General features: G+C 37.0%; 1 non-coding gene across 1 annotated transcript; it reads left to right on the top strand.

Moving 5' to 3' along the window:
• Positions 1-6,047: 6,047 nt before the first annotated feature.
• Positions 6,048-6,151, top strand: LOC141515674 (U6 spliceosomal RNA). Its single transcript, XR_012476433.1, has one exon. It is a non-coding gene; the product is annotated as a U6 spliceosomal RNA (small nuclear RNA).
• The last annotated feature ends 2,100 nt before the right edge of the window (positions 6,152-8,251 follow it).

Raw genomic sequence — 8,251 nt, 5'->3', positions numbered from 1 at the left:
AACATCATTAGATTCTGGACATTTTCAATTGTAATCTCATTTGTTTCTAATTGTTGTGAAATTTTGAAAGACTATGACCTAGAAATAGTAAATCAAATAACTGAGGATTGATTATCTGAAGATTTTATAAGAACTATTGGGGTCACACTTGTCTGAAACAAAGAACTGTTCAGCTTCATAATTATAATTGTCATAATTAGTGTTTACAAAATGGCATGAATTTGAGACTTTGAAAGGAAAAGGAACAAGTCCGCTGAACACAACAAAAAAGGAAAGATGTAAATTTTTACATCAGTGTAAAAAAATCAGTGATGAGGGTGAATGACTAGATAATGATTACTATGCAAGAAGTCTAGTCTAGCCAACTCTAAATTTAATCTGAATCATAATTTACATAATAGTCTACCAAATTTAAGAAAATTGTACATGAAGATGCCATATTTTTATCAGTGTGGGGAGCTCTTTGAATCCAAGCAGACCACAACCAATCTTGGCTTAGTAACTATTTCCAAGGGAAATACTCCTTGGGCAAAGAGATGATGCAATTTTCCTGGGATCCCAAAGATAAGAATTGAACCTGTCTTACTGATGCCATGGTCAGTGTTCTAACATAGCACACTGCTTTTAAAAGCATATTATGATGAAACTTCCTGAAGAATACTTTGCAGTACATAGTCCTAGGATAATCCCACTTTCTTGTTGTTGCCCATGTCTAGAGTATTGGGGATAACTTTGGTGATTCACATTTTAAAATGAAAGAATGACAAATGTGTGCACACCTAAAAGATGAATAGGAGGGAATGGGCCTGAAAAGGACACCAGAAGTAGATTGTTTGAACATAGTGGTGACTTAAGCCAAAAGAAGACTTAAGTGTTATTATGTGAATATAAAATAAACCTTACTCAGTTTGGAACAAAATATAAAACTTATAAGAAGATTTTGGATTAAAGTAAGGAAAAAATGTCTTAATAATTCCTGCTATCCATGAATGGATTAGAGTCCATGAATAAGGTTGAGAGAGAATAATGGTCTGCCCTTCCCTGGAGGTAGAGGTCTTCTGTAGACAATAACTATGAAAATTCCAGTTAAAATGATACTAATGGTGCTGATGCTATTCCATTTGAGATCCACAAGTTGGGGATTCCATTGCTCATTCAAGAGTTGACTGAAATTTTCCAGGTCAGGTTATACGGCATGAAGGGGTTATCCCCTGAGAATTCAAGGATGCTTCCATCATTCACTTCTAGAAAAGTAAAGGGGGGAGTATTTCTCTTAGTCATTGTTGTTATGAAGTTCTCAGTAGGTGGGTCCTTCACCTGGAAGATGGTCACCTCCCTGAGAGTCAGCACGGCTTCAGAAAGGGTCAAGGAATAGCCAGTATGGTATTTGCTATCCAACAACTCCAGAAAAATGAAGAACAGAAGTCTGTATACAACATTTCTAGATCTGGCCAAGGTCTTTGGTACCATCAGTTTGAAAGGTTTATGGAAAATCATGTCAAAATTTGAGTACCTGGAGAAGTTCATCAGTATTGTATGTCAGTCTCATGCCCAGGTTCTGGATAGTGGACAAAGATCTTGGGATTTCCCAGTCACCAATGAAATGAAACAAGGATGTGTCCTTGCTCCCATGTTTTTTAGCATGATGTTTTCAGCCACATTATCCAGTACCTTCACTGATGGCAAATTCTTCAACTTCACAAGGCTATCAAGCCAAGACCAAAGTGAGGGAGTATTGGTGCAACATCTTCTGTTTGCAGATGATTGTGCCTCAATGCAGCCTCTGAAGCTGAGATGCAGCAAAGTATGGATCAGTTCTCTGCTGCTTGTGCTCATTTTGGTCAGGGAACAACCAGAAGACCCAGGTGCTCCATCAGCCAGCACCTCACCATCCAGATGAGGAACCATCAATTATAGCAAATGGAGAAGTTTTGAGGACTGTGGACACATTCATTTCCCTTGGCATTTTCCTTTCCAAGGAGGTACACATTGACAATGAGTTTGATGCATACAATGCCAGAGTTAGCTCAGTATTTGGGAGGTTCCCAAAATTATGGGAAAGAAGAGGTATTAGACTGCCCACCAAACTAAAAGTTTACAGAGCCATTGTGCTGACCTCATTGCTATATGCCTGTGAAACCTAAACAGTCTACCAGTGCCATGTCAGGAAACTGAATCACTTCCATTTAAATTGTCTTAGGAAGATTCTGAAGATCACCTGTCAGGAGAAGAACCCAGACACTGAGCTCATTCTTGAGTTAAACTGCCAAACATTCCAACATTACTACAGAGAGCACAACTGCAATGGACTGGATGTGTTATTAGGATATCAGACATACACTTGCCAAGAAAACTATTTTATGGAGAACTCACCCAGGGCAAATGCTCCCAAGGGGGTCAGAAGAAGTGATACTGAGACACCCTGAAGCTTCCTCTTAAGAACTTTGCAATTGATTGTGCAGCTAGGAGACCCCGGCATGAGAATGCCCAGCATGGTGTGCCCTCATCATCAGTGAGGAGGTTGGACTCTATGAGAAGGGCAGAATTGAAACAGTTCAATGGAAATGTGATATGTATAAGTTTATAATAGGTATTCCAAGTGTTTATATGGACTATTTGTGCCTGACCTGTGGTATGCACACTGTATCTACCATAGTGATGCCATTTTCATCTTTTGTTAAGTGGACAAGAACCAACCAACCTTCCAACCAATAGTAGTAGTAGTAGTAGTATATTGTTATTAGCACACAATCATTAAGGTTTTAGTCTGAACTTTCCTTGTCCTATCTAACTGAAGCAAAGTTTATAGAAAAAATATCTAGAGAACTCCTAGTAAATGATAAATAACAAACTCTCAAAAATATCCATGTATCAAATTTAATGTTTATTAGTAAAACATTCTTTAGTCCAGATGGTCAATAAAGAAATAAATCAAGCCCGGAATTGTTGCAGTGGATGCTCTCTGAAACATAAATGCTCACAATGAAAGTTAAACAATCAGCTCTCTGAAGGCTCTTAGTACAGTTTCTAACTCTCCTTCATAGTCCTACTTGGAAACATTTGTGTGTGTGTGTTTTCCTAAACTGAGATTATCAAATGTTAAGGTGGAGTTGGGAGGAGAGGTTCTTGACTCCAGAGAATTGAATCATCTCATCCCCCAATGGCTGATGACAGAAGTCATGAAAATAGATAAACCATAAATTCAATCAATTTTTATTTTGAGGCAGATAGTTGTGTAGTCATATCTGTGGTCTCTAATGTTATTGGTCAGGGCATGACTATGATATTAGATAGCTTTTACTCTTCAAGTCTTTGAAAGCTTCCCATAAAAACAACATCATTTAGATAGTGCCAACTTTATGCCAGACATCATGGCAAACATTTTACATATAATTCTCACAATAACCCTATGAACTTGGAGATTATACCCATGTTCACAATTGAGGAAGCAAAAGGATCACACAACAGTAGCTAGATAACACCCCCATCTTTCTTACTGCAGGTTCAACACTACCCACCTCATTACCTTGTTGTCCCTCCTTTGTATTTCTTCAGGTCCTCCCTCCCATCTTTTCTCCATAGGATCGATCTATATTGGACCATAGTTCAACCTGGCTTTTCTGCCTGTATTTTTTTCCCTTTCATGTCATTTGTATTTCTATTACATACAAATAGAATTATGATTATAACTAGGGCCCTATTAGTGATTTTTTGACAAGAAAGATACTGTTTTGCACAGCCAGGCAAATTCATAGTTGGTTTACTTTCTGTCTTTTTTCCAGGAACACATGACCTCATACACTTTCTCTAGGAGATATTTGAGCTTCTGGCAGGGGTAAGCATCTCTGCTTTTAGATTAAATTGAAACTAATTGGGAAGGAAAGACACAGTGATCTTAGATATGTAGAGGCCACAATTTTATACTCACTTGGCTTCGGTTTTGAAAAGATTCAAATTTCTGCTTTATGATTTTAAAATGATTATTTTTATCCATAACAATTAAAAATACCCCTTCCTCTCTCCCACAACATTTTTTCCAGATTTCTTCTTCTCTGCCTCAACTCTGTCTTCATCACTTCCTTTAATTTACCATGTATTTAACTCTTTTTATCCCCAAAGAAGTCAGCTTCTTGAGGGTTGACTGTGGGTAGAGTCACTCCCTTTCTTTCCCCCCAGAGCTCTACATCCTGTTTAGACTAAATGTCCATTTGCTGAATTGAAGATAATATAGGTTCTTTAATATTTTATTCTAAGCATAACAATCCTCCAAATAACATATCCTTCTTGGATTTAGTACTTGGTCCCCCCAAGGAGCTAATCTAACGGGTTTCCTTGCTTATCTCTGCTGACTGACCATAGCTCTACCTGCCTCCCCCAAACTCTGCCACATTTTCAGGGTTATAAGAACAGTTGTCTGTGGACAAGATGCTGGCTTTGTGTTCTTCCTATCATACTGACCTTTAGTTTCCAAAGGAAAAAGGGAAAAAATGTGTTTATAAACCTTCTTTAAAGTTTTCAATAAAGCTTTAAAAACAGGCAACAGTTTTCTCTGGAGAATTTCATTTTGTGAATATTATCTTGCCTGAAAGTGGGTGCATTTCAGAGATGTGGTATTTGCAAGCCTTTTCTATGTGGATTTCAACAGATTTTTTTTTTAAATAAGTGATTTGGAAAGTCGGACTGAATGCATGTAAATGATTGCTTTGCTGCTTTCTCCTTTCTTCCTTTGTATTATTCATGCCATAGCTGGGAAAGTGCCACGGGTTGTTTATTCTAAGTGGTACGAGTTTATTTAGTGCTGTGGAAATTGGGAGCTGAGGGGGTAAAAATTGGTATGGAATGTTCCCTGCCTTTGCAGAAGGTGAGGCAAGTAAGGTTATTCATAACTTAATATAAAAATGATGTATTCTATAATTTGATACACATGAAAAGGCAACTTGAGGATTTATAATATTTTACTTAAAATACCAGATGGAGATCATTTCTCAGACCAAGTACACTGACAACATATTTGTCTCTTCATTTTTCAAATTTGTGTTTTTCGTCATTCAGCAAATAGCGTTCTTACCCCTTAAAAATCTATTAAATCGGAAATGTCTAGGATTTAAAGAAAGGATAAAGTGTGATGCCCTAGAATTTAATAATTAATACATTAGAAAGGTGCGAGGTGGGAATTCTGGGATCCTTGATTTCACCTGTGTGTAGTAACCTATCATGTTCTTCTGTCTGTTTCTACACAGATTATTGTCCATGGACTTTCATAATTTCTCCAAGGAATACCTCCTGGTTATAAATATAACTCAGTGTATATTTTCTTGTGCCATTTCAGATACCAGGTCCATATAAAGACTATCATGAGTTTATTCCTCAATTTATCCAAACAACTCCTCTATATTTTTTGGCATGTGCTATTATCCCTCAAATGCATAAGCTAAGGTTAGAATTGCAAAAAAAAAAAAGTAGAGAAGGAGCTGGATTGTCTTGGAGAAGATGATGGGTTTGCTAAATGACTGGAACAAAGAATCATTTTATATTATATTTTAATTTTTTTAAAAATCAAAAATTACAAATATATATGTATATATACATATATACACACACACATATATATATACATATATGTATATATGTGTATGTGTGTATATATATATATATTTTTTTGTTGTTGTTGTGCATTCGTCACATGTGTTAGACTCTTCATGACCTCATGGGACCATAGCATGCCAAGCCCTTTTGTCTTCTACCATCTCTTGAAGTATGTCCAAGCTCATATTCATTATTTCCATGTCACTATACATCTTATCCTCTGCCATCTCCTCCTTTTGCCTTCAATCTTTACCAACATTAGGTTCTTTTGCAAAAGTCATATGCAAATGTACCCACTGACTGGATCCAAAAACCTATGTCTCAGTCTCTACTTTGAGTCCTTCACCTTTCTACTAGAACATGGGTGACATGTTTTATCATTAGTCCTCCAAACCTGTGGTTAGGCATTATGCATTTAGATTTCCTAATTCCTTCAAAGCTCTTTTACTTTACCACATTGGGTGTTCACTTTGGCAGCACATGTACTAAAATTGGAATGATACAGAGATTAGCATGGCCCCTGTGCAAGGATGACATGCAAATTCGTGAAGCATTCCATATTAAAAAAAAATTTACCATATTGGTACCAACATATAAATTGCTCTCCTGATGCTATTCACTTCACTCCCAGTAGATCAAGTTTCTGTAAAATCATTCCCTTCATTATTTCTGATAACACAATCCTATTTCAGTACATATAACATCATAACATGTTCATCCATTCTTCCAATTTAGGGAAGGCCCATCTTTTTTGCTGCACTGTTCATCCTCTGATGTTGCATTCTTTTTCAATCATGGAATACTTCTGAAATACTGAAATAGTAGCATAACCATCTAGGAAAATGGAGGCTGAGACTCATGGCAACTAAGAATTATGCCATGGAAATGGTGTAAAAGATAACATAGGTAAAATCTCTGACTACTGTAACTTGTAGGAAAGTCAGAGACAAAAAATGAGGATTCAATAATATAGAAAAAGTCTTCATGGGCCACTGTTATCCATGTGATGCTAAAATAATGGAAGTAGGGCCCTTGACATATTGGGTAGACTCCCCGAGCAGAACATCTGGAGCTCATGCACAAAGTTCCAGCCAAGATGACATTTATAGTTTATATAGTGGCTTATTGAGGGTAGTAACCATTTCAATCAGCTCAAATAACAATGCTACTGTAAGGTTTAGGATAATTATCCTTACCCTCCCCTAGAGAGGGCCTTTTCCTGTTTTCAGACACAGCTCAAGAGCCATCTACACCATGAAGTTTTTCCTTATACCGCAAAGGCAAGTATCCTCCCTTCCAATGATTATTTGGATTTGCTTTTGTTCATTTTTGAATGTAGGTCTCCCTTTAGAATGAAAGTCCACTGTGAGCAGGAATTAGTTCATTCTTTGCACTTGTATCCCCACTGCCTAGCACACAGATAGATGACTCTTAATGAGATTGATTGATTGGTCAGTTGATCATGACTTACTTCCATTAATTTATAGAAGTAGAAGAAATCACAGCAGCATGGGAAACAGAGGCAGTTCTTATCATCCTTTTCACCATACTTCCTTCTACCAAAGGTGCCTTGAAGTTTCAAATGGGATTCTATTTTACCTGCACAACAAGGACACACAATATTAGCCATGAAAGGCTAAACATGGGATTAATTCTTGTCCCAGGACTATTCATCTCCTTCTCTGGTGAATAATATGAGAAGAATGAGATGATAAGAAGAATAACAAGTGACTTTTTGGAAATGTTTTAAAGGCTGAAAAAAAATGTTTGAAAACCAGTTTGTCTCATAGCAACCCTGCAAGGTAGATGTAAAAAGGGTTATCTTCTTTTTGACAGATGACAACTTTGGGGCTCAGGAGAGATTAAAGGTCACATTCACAACTTGACTACAGTCATACCACTCTGTAGTCTCAGAGGGGGAAATCTGAATTCAGGTCTTACTGAATTCAATTATATCTCTATTTCTACCATCTTCTCTACCAAAAGAGACCCCAATTCCTCTATGTATTGATCTGTAGAATTCTAGGGATTCTGTGGTTGAAAATGTGACCTGACATCCATGATGAGGTGCTGAGGCTCTACAAATTACTTTTTTTAGGTTGATGTTTATGCATGCAAATGCATAAGAGGAAATGTATGTACACACATGCACCACCCACACATACACATACACACACACCTAATTTGTCATTGAGCCTAGACAAGATTCCTCTCCAGCTTAGGAAGCTCTGCCAATGTTTGTACTCTTCTAGCACGCCATTTAGAATAAATGTCAACATAGAACATTGGAACATGGCTTTTGTGAGGGGAAAAAATCAACAAAAAACAAAAAAACAGTTGTCCCAGAGATGTGTAAGGGCATTATTTGCACTGAACAAAATTGTTTAAAATGCAGCCAGAGATCACTATATAGAATTTGTTGAGAAGGTTTTACCTGACATTTACCTTGACATTACAGATATGTCAAGAAACTTCAGAGGGTTCCTATTGCTTCTAAAACATGAGTTCTTAACTTGTATATATACAGCTAAGATATAGATTTATAGATAGGTTGTTGTTGTTTGGGTGCATCCAACTCTTTGTGATACCATTTTGTGTTTTCTTGGCAAAGCCATTGGGATGGTTGGCCATTTCCTTTTCGAGCTCATTTTACAGATAAGCACCT

The sequence above is a fragment of the Macrotis lagotis genome, chromosome 2, assembly GCF_037893015.1.
Source record: "Macrotis lagotis isolate mMagLag1 chromosome 2, bilby.v1.9.chrom.fasta, whole genome shotgun sequence".
NCBI lineage: Eukaryota > Metazoa > Chordata > Mammalia > Peramelemorphia > Peramelidae > Macrotis > Macrotis lagotis.
This window is presented reverse-complemented; position numbering and strand designations above follow the sequence as displayed.